Here is a 12,629-nt window from a genome sequence, read left to right as displayed (position 1 = left end):
ACTCCTGCCAGAATCCAGAAAGAAAGGGAGGAATCAGGGGAACAAACAGCATATGGAGATTATTTCACTGGAGCTTTTAGCAGCTACTCAAATCACAAGCCGTAACAAAAAGGCCCAGCTGCCTTGTCAGCAGGGCTTCCTACAGAGCTCCATACGTCTCACATAGTACATGCTGCACGTTAACAGTCATTCCAGCTCTGTTTACAAAGGATTGCATGGCTGTCAGTGACAGAAGCAGCCTGCAGGACTGTGGCTGCACTGCAGGCATGGGAGCCTGTTATAGACTATACAAACAATGTCAGCCTCGGGAGATAGAGCTGTGATTCACAGCCAGAGTTTTAAACCCTTTTAACTTCTTTTTATGGCAGACTTTTGCTGTTACGTCATGGATATGTTGATTTCTTTACTCTCATTTAGTGCAAAAGACTGAAAGTGTATTTGTAAGGGGAGCACTTGGGTCTGGCTTTCCTCTTGTCAGTACCCAGCTGTGCAGTCCTTCTGACTGTGTATACAGCACAAAGAGCCTGGACCCTGTAACGGTTCTACTTCCCATGTTGAGCTATTCTTGTACAGTACCATCCTTTCTTTAGCTATATTTGCTTTGAAGTCCTTTTAGAAGAAAACGCTGAGCTCGCAGAGTGCCCTTGGCTGGGAGTGGGATGTGTGTTGGATTAAAAGCAGCTCCTTTCTGCCTGCACTGGGGCTGAGAATTGCCCGAGATCTGCCACCAGCCAAGGGCTGGAGAGAGCACGGGGCCACAGGTGGGTTTTAATGTCAGACTCAGCTGATCTCCTATTAGCACTGCCCACACTGGCACCTGGAGAGCTGTGGCACAGAGATCTGGTTTAAGAACAGGAGAAACACACATCTCGCTGGAGCTTCTGCTGCTTTTCCTAAGAGTGGAATTAAGATCCTTCTGCAGAGAGCTTTGGCTGCTCGATGCACACACAAGTATTTTTTGGATGCCCCCCCATCTCTCATGTTACGAGGTTTTCTGTCTGAGGCCTTAGCAGAGGAAATATTACAATTATCTCTGAGTACTTACATAGAGCAGTGTAGTATTTCCCATAAATCAGTGCACTGAGTCAGACCGGAGGAGGCAGGGATGTGTCTGAGTAACAGAACTCTTTCTGACCTCCGCGGGGCTCAGATTTCTCTCTAAAACAGTGCTCTTAGAAGTACGCATGTAGAAAGACCTTGTGCACAAATAGATCCAAATTTAGCTGTGGGCCTGTTGCACTTCCCTTGTTGTTTTTTGTGAATAAGAAAAAAAAGAAGACATTGGATCCTGAAGGAGCAAAAATAGAAGCCCAAAACACAAGAAAAATTCAGTGCAGCAGGATGTGACCACCCTGATATCCCAAACTTTGGTGCAATTTACTCTTCTAGTGATACACTGCTGCCATGAAAGCCACGCTGTGTCACTCCATTTATTCATCATGTGCTTCACTCAGTGTCTGCTTGCTGGATTTCATTGCATGACTCAGGTACAGTGCTGCCCTGTGCAGACTGAGCAAATCCAGAGTGTTAAATGCTGAGAGGTCAGCACTCTGCTCTGAACACTTCCTGAGCAGCCAAACCTGCAGCAGGACCCTCCTGGAAGGGGCAAATGGCCCCTCAGCCTCACACTGCTCTGTGCTGAGCCCTGATGCTGCTGAGCACACAGTGGTATTCAGGATCACGCTGATTTGGGGACACCGAAGTGCAGCCACTGGAACTGAAAGGATGGGATTTGTTCCTTACTTTCTGCTGCAGATAAGCCAGACGAGAATGAGTGTGAGATAAACGCTCCCATGGAAAAGGGCTGTCATAGCAAGCAGCAGCTCCAGCTGTCCCTGTGCCAGGTGGGAGGCTGAAACTGGATTCACGGGGAGACGAGGAGCACGGGGAGAAACCAACAGCTCAAATTCCTGCTCCACGTAATTATGGTGCAGTCAGGGCCGGTCTGGCAGTGCTCTGAGCCGTGCCCAGCTGCACGTTTACAGGGTCATTTAAACTACTGCACACATAGGAATTACCAGCGGTTGCTTGAGCAGCTCATTTAAAAGTGCACCCACAGAGAATTCAAAGGGTCCGACTACAGGGAAGGGAAAAGCCATATTCAATCCTCCTGATGTTATTTGAAGTGACACTGCCCATATTTTAATTATGTTTTCTAAACTGTCCTACAAAGGTACTTGGGGATGTAGGGATGCAAACTGCAGCTCTCACTGAGCACTGGTGAAACAGGGACTGAGGCAACTTTATAAATGATGTCCTGGATATCCAGCTCCTAAATCTGCTGGTACTCACTGAAGGAGGCCGACAGCACTGCAAAAGCACTGGGAACACAACCCCCATCACCCACACAGCCCAAGGAGGCTGTGGATGCCCCATTCCTTCAGGCATTCAAGGCCAGGCTGGATGTGGCTCTGGGCAGCCTGGTCTGGTGGTTGGTGACCCTGCACACAGCAGGGGGGTTGAAACTGGCTGATCTTTGTGGCCCTTTTCAACCCAGGCCATTCTGTGATTTTATGGCATGCATGGGAGGCACCACTCAGGGTGAAACATTTTCTATATCACATCCATGTTTTAGGCTTCTTAATCAAAGTTTGGCTCCCTCCTTAGCAGATGAGTCAGCTCTCTGCTACGCCTGCCCGGCAGGACGGTGAATCACCCTATGCTCCCTGTCTGCATCAAGGGGGAGTCCTGGCAGCAGTTTGAGCCCTCAAGAGCTGCTGATGGCTGCAGCAGGGCTCAGCCTGGGACATGCATCTTCCATCTCTATCACTGAACCCTGAGGTGAGAACAAGGAGGAATGCATCTGGATCCTGGGAAGCTCAACTACTGAGCATCACCTGTCTGAGCTTTATGTTCAGTGCAGAGCAACAATGTCACTGCTAACAGCTGAAAAAAGCAGAAACCATGATGGAACACAACAGAACTACCAACCAAAGCCTGGAAGGCAACCTGTGAGAGATTTAATTGAGGGCTTTGTAGAGGAGAAGGGCGTTTTGATACAGAACAAAGCCCAGGAGAGAGCACAGAGGAGGAGGAGGATTGTCCTGAGCCACGCAGACCTTCCTGCCTGCACACAGCCCTCGCATGAGGCCAATGCTGAACAGCTCTGAGTCATTCCTTTGCAGACTGCAACATAAATCAAATCCAGAAATAGGAAAGGCCAGTCGGTCACGTCATTCCTTTTAGGTTTAGGGAAAGATGCAGTTAAGAAATGTGGGGAAAAGTCATTACAAGATCATGAGAAGAAAGAGAAAAATAAAAATAAAAAACTCAACCTTTATCTTATTGAGGCTACTAATTAGTGGATGGAAAGCCTTAAAAAACCCAGCAACTTCTTGAAGCAGTCAGATGGGTATGGAACCTTTCTCTTAAGGCAGAGGATGGTTTGCAGTCGCTGTGCTTTATGTGGTTATCCTCCTGGTGTGTAACTCCTGCCTGTGTGGGGTCAGTGCAGGAGCTGGGATGGTTCTCCAAAAAGGATGTCACAAAGAACAGAAGAGTCCCAGCTCAGCCCAGCCCAGCACCCACCCTGAGGGGAAACCCAGCTGACCAAGAAGTGCTCACACAGAGAACCTGTTGGCTTTGTGCAAGCTCTGATAATTCATCATCTGAGCTCCCGTTCAGTACTGCAGCAGTGCTGGCCCTCCTGGAGCAGCAGCAGCAGCAGCTGCCCAGCAAAATGCAGCAGTGCAGTAACTCCAGGAGCCCCAGAAATCCGTTCTGGCACGTCATTGGATTTTAAAAATATTTGGCTGGCTGGAACAGTAGATCTTTATTCCTTCCCAGGCAGCACAGTGTGTGCACTGTATGCTCAGCATAAGTAAACAATGAATGCCTGAGCGTGAACATTGGCATAGAGGTATGAAATAAAGCAGTGAGTTCCTTTCACTTCTGCTGGAAGGAGGAAGCCCGTCCTCTGCATGTAGCCATGCTCCAGCTCTGTGTGTAAATTCACACCGAGCACTTATTGGGGTTACTTCTGGGCAAACACTCCCATGATGGGAGACGTGAGATGTGACCCTGCTCTGCTTCAGGAGCCCAACTCTGCTCCCACAGTGGCTGCAGAGCACTGTGTGTGATGGAAGCACCATTCAGCTTCTCCTTTTCTAAGCATGTGTGAATAAGCCCAAGAGCTTCCATCAGGATGGGGTGTGTTCTTCCTCTGTGCTACGAAATCACCAATTAAAAAAGGAAAGAAAGAGGTAAACAGGCAAAGGATTTAAGCTGCAATGGCAGCTCCATAACGTGTAAGGAGATCAGTGTAACATTGTAGCAGATTTGAGGTTTCTTTACAGGAATTTTCAGAATTCCTGGTGTAATTGGGGTGCTATAACTGTGTGTTTATACTTCCCAGTCTGCTTCTTGTTATATATGTATTTACTTCAGCTCTACTTAGCAATTAGTGAACGGAGGCATTATGGCTAATGAAGATCCAAAGCTCTGTGGTTAATGTAGAAAATGAATACACTTGGAAAAGTGTAATATTAAACCAAAGAGGGTAACTAATGATGCCTGTGGTAGAGATGTTAAATGTCCCTCGGCTTTTTTGCTTTCTCTACAGCTGGATGGAGAAGTGAAACAAAAGAAAAAGGTTTTTTATTTAAGAAATACATTAAAATATCATTAAAATAATCTTTGGTTGTCTTTCTAGCCTACAGGACTTGGCTTATGTTGCATATGTGTGGATGTGACAGGGAAGACAACACCAGGAAAACTGTTTTGGCCTACAGACAAATCTTCAGCAAGTGCAAAGAGTGAAACCCTCCTTATCTCAGAATGGCTTTGTCCTAATCAGCAAAGCTCCAAGCCCAGGAGACAAAGCTATTTTGGATTAGCTGGGGACAGACTCTGACATTGCAGCCCTCACACTGATTTTGATGAGCCAGATAATTAAGTGAAGCATTCCAGGCAAAGCTACCATTAGTGCTGGGTTTCTTTAAGAATGCAATTTGTTGCACCTGGTGCAAATACCACCACGTGCCCAGTGTGCAAAGCTTTGCATTTTCCACCTCTCCTTTAAGAATGATTTTTGCTGCACAGCCCACCAGGCACCTCCCACGGGGGTAAAACACCTCTTTATTTTTGTATGGTGTAAGATTGAATTTGGTTCCTACTGCTATGTCAGCTCCTCGCTGGGTATTGCCTCCATGGCCTGGCATTGGTCTGCACCCCAAGGGCAGGGCCGGGCTCACACCACGCTGGGACCTCACACCGTAGCCGGGGTTACCAGCAGCACATCCGTGCTGCTGCAGGACCCTGCACGCCCCGCTGCCCGCCACCTCCCATTCCCCTACGGGTTCTGACTCACGCAATGCCTGTTACACGAGCTTGATGCTCACCCCGCTGATTCTGGGCTCGCAGGAGGTGTGCAGCACCCGGCTCGGCGCAGCTGGGGATGCTCCAGCGAAACCCAGCGCGGATGTCCCTGTTCATCGCAACGAGTTGGACCGGATGATCTTTAAATATCCCTTGCAACTCAAACGGGTCTACGATTCCACGATAATCTCGCAGCAAAAGGAGCAGAGAAGGGTCCGGTAGAGCAGCAGCCGAGCGGCCCGGCTGCGGTTCCCGCTGCGGCCGGGAGGGAGCAGCCCGAGCCCGGTCCGAGCCGCAGCGCCGGGGATGCTCGGAACAAACCCTTCTCCCTCCGTGAGCCGCGTTGGCTCAGCGTGGCTGTGATGAAATGATTATCGCCTAAGGGGAAAGTCTGCGCTACCCAAGGAAGCAGAACTGGGTAATAGCGAGTACGTGTTACCTCAGCTCACAATTAAACATAAATTCCCATTTTGCCTACATGCTGCGACTCCACATGCAAGAAATATGTTTCATTATACATCACGTTTTGTTGGGGTTTTGTTTTGTTTTGTTTTTACACAATGCCAACTTGTACTGTACATAGTTTGGGAATGAACAAAACTGGCACGGAAGTCAGAAAACAGATTTAATGCTTCCATTGCAACCCAACTGGAAAACAATGGGGATTTGTGTATCGAGGATGTGTGCTCGTTTTCTCTTAAAGCAAAAGAATGGATTTATGTTCTGCAACACCTGAGCATCCTGACCTTATCCTTGGAGACGGCAGACATACCTAAACAGAGCAGCTCAGCAGCTTGGTGGTAACACACGGTGCTTGTGGGCTCTCGTTTTCCTTGGATGGGGAATTCCAGATTTCTCCCCTGATCCTGACAAAATTATTTGGGGTTGATATGATCCACCTGGAAAGGAAATCTGCTTCCATTGGCCCTGCCCTGCTGCCCGTGCAAATGCTGGCTCTGAACGGTACACACTGTGATGGCTGCTGAATCTCCAGCACAAACAGAGCAGTGCCAGGTCCCCCGAGCTGCCACCACGGTGTGGTGCTAAATGCAGCCTTTGTCACTGCATCCCCAGCGAGGCTGGGAAACAGGAGCAGGGGAGCACGAGCTGCCCGATTGCCCTCAGCCCCCCAGCAACCTACAGAGCGTGTGTGGCCTGGCAGAAGCTGTTTCTAAATTAATTTACTTCAATTGGCACTGCTGCTTTCTGGTTGGGAAATGGGGTGAGCAGCAAATCAGCATCAGCAGCTCTCCCTCTGATTTTAACCTTGACCAGCCAGGATCTATACCTCCAGCTCCATTGGGTGGAGAAGTGGCTGAGACATACCAGGGCTATTTCTTTGTGTCGTCTTAGAGACACGTGGCAGGGGGTGAAACCCTCCCAGAAAGAGAGAGAGTGAAACCAGAACTTTGACAACGCTCCCGAATGAGCAGAGAGGCAATTAGCACGCCAAGCACACAGCAGGAGCTCAGCCAGCCCTGAGCAGACACGGTCAGCTGGCTCTGCTTCCCGCAGCAGTGCAGCACGTTGAATGTACACTCCCATAAAGATGTTTTAAAGCACTTGTGAAGCAGCCTTGGCCTGTGGCCAGGCACTGTGATGCTGGTGAGGGCCCCATGGGTGAGGACACTTAGGATGCTCCATGGATCTCCATCATGGGGTTGGGGTCCCCCAAGATGCTGATGGGAAGGACTTTGGGGACAGAGCAGGTTCTGCTCTGCCAGAAGCATTGGGAAGCCATCCCTGCTCTTTGCAGCACCTGCCCCAGGGCTCAGCAGGGCCATACTGTCTGCAGGACATATGTGGGCTGCGTGTCCTTCCCACACATCCATGAGAGCTGCAGATGTGCTCACCAAACACAGAAGTGCTTCGTTCCTCTTGGAATCTCACTCCTTTCTGGATAACAGTGACCAAATCAGTGGCTGAAAGATGGAACATCTTTCCAACATCTGGGTAGAGGACAGAGGGGTGTCGTGCACTTGCATGTTAACATCAGATATTTATGTGAGCTGAAGGTGAATAGAGTCTTTCATTTCATGTTGAAGTCACATAAAGAGAGAAAGGGGGGAATGCCTTGTCCCATTTATTAACATAAGTATATGGAAAACCACATAGAATGTAAGCTTTTATTATGAGATGATCACAAGAGGGACAGTTTATAGTTAAAGGTCACAAGAAAAGGAAGCTCAGCCCACAGAGCAGCTCTCAGCCTTTCATGCCTCACTCTTCTGCTATGTCATTGTTTGACGACAGGGCCATGCATCCTACGCAGCGCACAGGCTGCTTGCTGTACTTCTGGTCCGAGCTCCTGTTCCCAAGGCAACCAAACTCAACAACATTATTGGTATTTTCCATAGGATCATGCAATTTCTCCCTGCCCGGGAATGGAGGCCACGTGAGCACTGAGGGATGCAGACGTGTGGGCCGGCGAGTGCTGGAGTGAGAGAAGCAGCAGAGGATCGTTCAGCTGTTGGGAAATGCAGCAGTGATGGGAACAGCCTGACCCCACACTGAGGCAGATGGGCAGAACCTGCGATGTTTCTCACATTGATGCTGCAGCCTAAAGTCAGCCTGAAGCTGAGCTACTGAGCTGCCAGATGTTGGAGCACTCGAAGGTGGGAATACCACAGGAATTGATGAGACTAAAGGGTGTGAAACAGGGCTACAGGGTGGTGGCAGTGCTGCTCACAGATCTGCTTTCAGCCTGTTCATTCATGGCATCCCAGGTTCTCCAAACAGTGTGGGCTGTGCATCCTGAGTTGCTCTGTGCTCCAAGAGAGCCTTCGTGCATGGCACATCCCTGGCACACCCTTGAGTACATGGCACATCCCTCAGTTTCTTCCCAAATGACAACAGGAAAACTGATTTACACACTGAGATCTAGAGATTAAGAAGGTACTTGAATGCCATTTCTGCTCCTTTAATGAAGACAGATTAAAGAGAAAAAAAAAAAAAAAAAGCACAAGGGGTAAAGGTCTGGTTTTGAACTTGAGATCTCACACAGCGTGCCAGCAAGTGCAATTGTCCAAGCACAGCTGCCATTGGTTGTTTGCTTCATGCTTCTGCCCCAAAGGGCATCCCTCAGCCACAGCTGAACTTTGGCACTGCCTCTGGCTGAGGGACTTTCCATCCCCCACTGCCATGGGGACAGCTGCCCCTGGTCCCCCCCATGCAGATGCCAGCAGCTCAGGGCTACAGTGCCTGCACGAAAGCACAGTGTTCCTGCTGCATTCCTCCACTAAGGCAGCTGGGTTGCATGATACTGAATTTGAAGTCAGACCAGGGAGAAGGCAGCGCGTGGCCAAGATGAAGCTGCTGCTCCAACACCTCTTTCCATTGAGAACATTTTTTTTCCTGGGGGTTCCATAGTGTGTGAGTCACTCCTCCTTTACACCTCCCTCCCCTGAGCACATCTGTCATCCCCAGCCGGGGTAACGCAGAGGTCATGGGGAGGAATAGAGGAGAGGCTTTAGGAACACCTCCCCCAGAAAATATTCCCTCTTTGTAGAGAAGAAATACAAATCACACCAAATCCATCAAACTCCTCAATTATGCAATTACGACATGGCTGTAAATACACCTCACCTTGCCTTTCCCTTTTTTCACCTCCTTTCCAAGAACCCAGGGGATAGGAGCCCCTGTTTTGCACAGCTTCCTGACACCATGCCAACTGCAGAGAGCAGCTGAGGCTGTATTGTGTCAAATCAACCAAAAGCCAGCATACTTGGCAATAAATACATGCATGATGTTATGGTCATTTCGATACAATGACTGGTTTCCTTCCAGGGCAATCTGTTTTCACTGGTTCTAAGCGTTCGTGGTAATGCTGTAGCTGTGCAATTCGTTTCATTCACAACCCAATTAGCAACGTGGCCCTCGCTAATGTCATTATTACACTGAATTATAAGAGGGCTTCCAGGCCCTGCTCACATCTGCTGTCCACCTTGGAGACCAGCAGTACTGCTGCACTTGTGAAGCCCACCACTTGTGATGGTTTTGCTGGTTAAAAATAAAAATCCCTATTGAAGCATCACCACTGATATCTCCAAATAAATAATTAGCAGTGAGCCAATCAATTAATGGGGCTAGAAGCTCAGCTGTTCTGAGGTGGCAGAGCAATGTTTGCAGAGGACTGCAGCCACGTGGCCAACCCAGCAGGGCTCTGGGATGCACAGAGGGCAGCACGGGAGCTGCTCCATGTGTTGGTACCCAGCTTTTGGGCAACATGCCCAGCATGCTCCCTCCTTCCTCCTGGAGGTGCTCTCCCAGCTGTAACCAGTGGGAAGGCTGGGACAGCAGTTTGGGTTTTCTGGCTAAAACACCCAAATTTCATGCTGGGGCACAGCAATGTGGGCTCCTGGATGTGAACAGCTGGAAGGGAAGGAGAGGGCAGCAGCTGAAATAAATCGTGTTTAGCCAGGATGAGCACAGCCCCATAACAATGAGGTGATGTAAAACCAAAGCATACCTTCAGCAGTTAATTAATGGGATCCGATGTAAACAGCCCCACTGGTACCCCCAGCTTGTGCTCTGCTGTAAAACCAGACACTGACTCACAAAGAGCTGCAGGCCAAGGTTTGTAATGGCTTTTTTGGCTACGGTCAGACAGAAAAAGGGTAAAAAATTGCAGCTTGGGCTCAAGGAATAAATAAAGAGCAAATGTGTACAGACCTCAGAGACTCTTTTAAAAATAAAATAGATATTTTTAACAAGTTTCTCCAAAACACGGTGTCTTTGTGGAGATTCCAACTGAGCTAACAGCACAGAAAGCTGAGGTTTATTTGGGGACCAGACCCCAAAACAAAGAGGATGACCCTGGGAGGTTGTTGTGCTTGTGTGTCTCCCCCAGCAGTGAGCTGGGGGCATAGGGCTGGGCTGGTGCTGAGCACAGGGCAGCTCATGCTCACCAGGTGCCCTTATCCACAGATCTGAGCTCTGAAAGCTGATTTATAAATCATTGGCCTTATGAACTGGTTGAAGAGCACCCAGAAGCATCACACGTTCAGGAGAGATTATCCATGATGCTTACTGCAAATCTGTTGGGCTTCAGCAGCTCTGTATTCGGCTTCTGTGAGAACTGTGGGAAGGGAGATCTGAGACAGCAAAGCAGAAAGATCAGTTCACTCAGTAAAACATTTATCTGAAGCAATCAGAAGCCCAGGTTCTGCAGAGCATCGCTGCTGCCCTGAATTCAGTCACAATGTGTCTACACTGGTCCAACTAAAATTAACCATGACCATCTGAGCTCAATGAAAGAACCCCATCAGATACACTAAGAGTGGGAACAGATTTTCTTAATGGGACCATCTTGTTTCTCTGGTCACACGTGGAGTGACATCGGTTTTACATTAGCGGTGGCAGTCAGCCTACTCACACTTTTCTCAGCAAAGCTCTTTGTGAACACGCAGTCCTAGGGCAAAAAAAAAAAAAAAAAAAAAAAAAAAAGCAGAAAACCTAAAGCAAAGAAAACCTTACAGCTTTTTCCTTGGCAATCACAGCAAGTGGAATATATGATTTCTCCCACAATTTGAAAACATCAGGTTTCCTCAGCAGTACCCTGAAGTGAACTCCATTTCGGGCCCCAGCTCAGCAAGGCATATCGTTCCGTTAACTTTGGTGGGAACCAAAGGCTCACAGAAAACGTTGGCACATCTTTAACAGCACAGTAATGTTGTACTGAGCCCTTTGGGGAATGATGACTTCATTCCCGGCACAAGGAGCTGAGCTGGGGACCAAAGATCTGAGAAGAAAGTCACTGGGGCCAGGAGACATGGCTGGGAGCGGGGCTGGCTTCCATGTAATATGTGCACCATGGTGGTCCTGTTGGGGAGTTTACTTACAGGCAATGAAAAACAAATGGGGTGGTTTTATATGTCAGAGAACACTGGGCTGTGGAAAGCAAAACAAAAGCAAGAGCTGCATTGTGCTCAGAAACATCCCTGTTCCATTAGCAACCTGATAGATTTCGTATTCAGTAACTACAAAGCAAAGACCTGGGAAATTTCACAAGCAATCCATTCCTGTTTCTGGCCCGACCCAAAAAGCCACGCTGACAAAAGGGCTGACATTCCTTGGGTCAGAGCCAACACTCAGAGCATAGGGCAGCTCCAGCTGACGTCCATCAGCCCCGGGCTCCTCCCACCCTGACCACATCACCACCAGTGGGTACGGGTCACCATTGAGCCACCAATGAGGCTGGGACACCATGCTGCCTTTTCTACTGCCCCAAATTAATGTGTGTAACCTGTCCCTTGCAGGTCTGCTTGGAAGAGGTGAGCATCTGTGGGTAGGAGCTGCAACCTTCTACACTGGGGGGGTTTGGGGAGCCCAAGGGAGGGCTGGAGGCCATCACCTGCTGCTTCCTGGTGACGGCTTCCTTGGGGATTAGGAGGAAGTGACCAGGAAGGGCGATGGAATGGAACCAGGTCTCATTATAAACTAACAGGCCACAAATGGGCGTTCAACGGAAATTGCTTGAGTTTCTTACATAGAAAACTTTAGGTGACAGTGATTGGACTGCCCAAGAGAGAAAAAAACAGGAGGCGGAAAGCCCCTCTTGAAAACCCTTTATAGCAGAATTATGCAATGCACGGCCCTACACAATTACAGTATTTCCTTACCACTTACAGCAACTGCTCCAGCTTTGTCAAGGCCTCTGCTTTCCGCAAATATCAGCACTGCAACCAAAGTTATATGAGTTTTCTCAGCACAAGAACATGAAAATATATGAGGCAGACTGTTAGCTGGCACTAAGCAGCAGAGATTATTGGGCTTGGAGCCGGCGCAGACTGACACCGGCCAAGGATACAGCCCTGCTGATCGGCCGCCTCTAGGAGGATTACAGGAAAAAAAGGCCATCAAAAAGCCAAACACCAAACTTGCCACCTGGGTGCAATTTGTGGCTTTCAGTATTTGTTTAGGTCATCACATATTTCGTCTCAAATGAAGCAGCCGTGAAGTAGCGCAGCACTGTCTGGCATAGAAGAGCTCCTTAAATGGAGATAATTAGCAGGAGTTCCGCTGAACCCAGGCAGGCTCTGCTGCACATTCAGCTACCGCGTCCCTTCCTGATGTGCTGCTGCTCGGACCCGACGGAGCCAGCAGTTTTCTCTCTTTTTAGCTTTTTACAGTGCGTGACCCAACCTGATGAGCTAACAGGAACCTCACATCATTCAGGACCAGAAAGCTCTGTCCAGGACTAAAAATACCACAACTTGCTTGTCCAAAAAGAAAGACAAAGTGTGCTTCCCTGAGTGCTGTAAATATTCCATTGGACACCATCCTTAACAGCCTCTTACTCACAGATTCTGTCT

The sequence above is a fragment of the Coturnix japonica genome, chromosome 13 (genome assembly GCF_001577835.2).
Source record: "Coturnix japonica isolate 7356 chromosome 13, Coturnix japonica 2.1, whole genome shotgun sequence".
In the NCBI taxonomy this organism is placed as follows: domain Eukaryota; kingdom Metazoa; phylum Chordata; class Aves; order Galliformes; family Phasianidae; genus Coturnix; species Coturnix japonica.
This window is presented reverse-complemented; position numbering follows the sequence as displayed.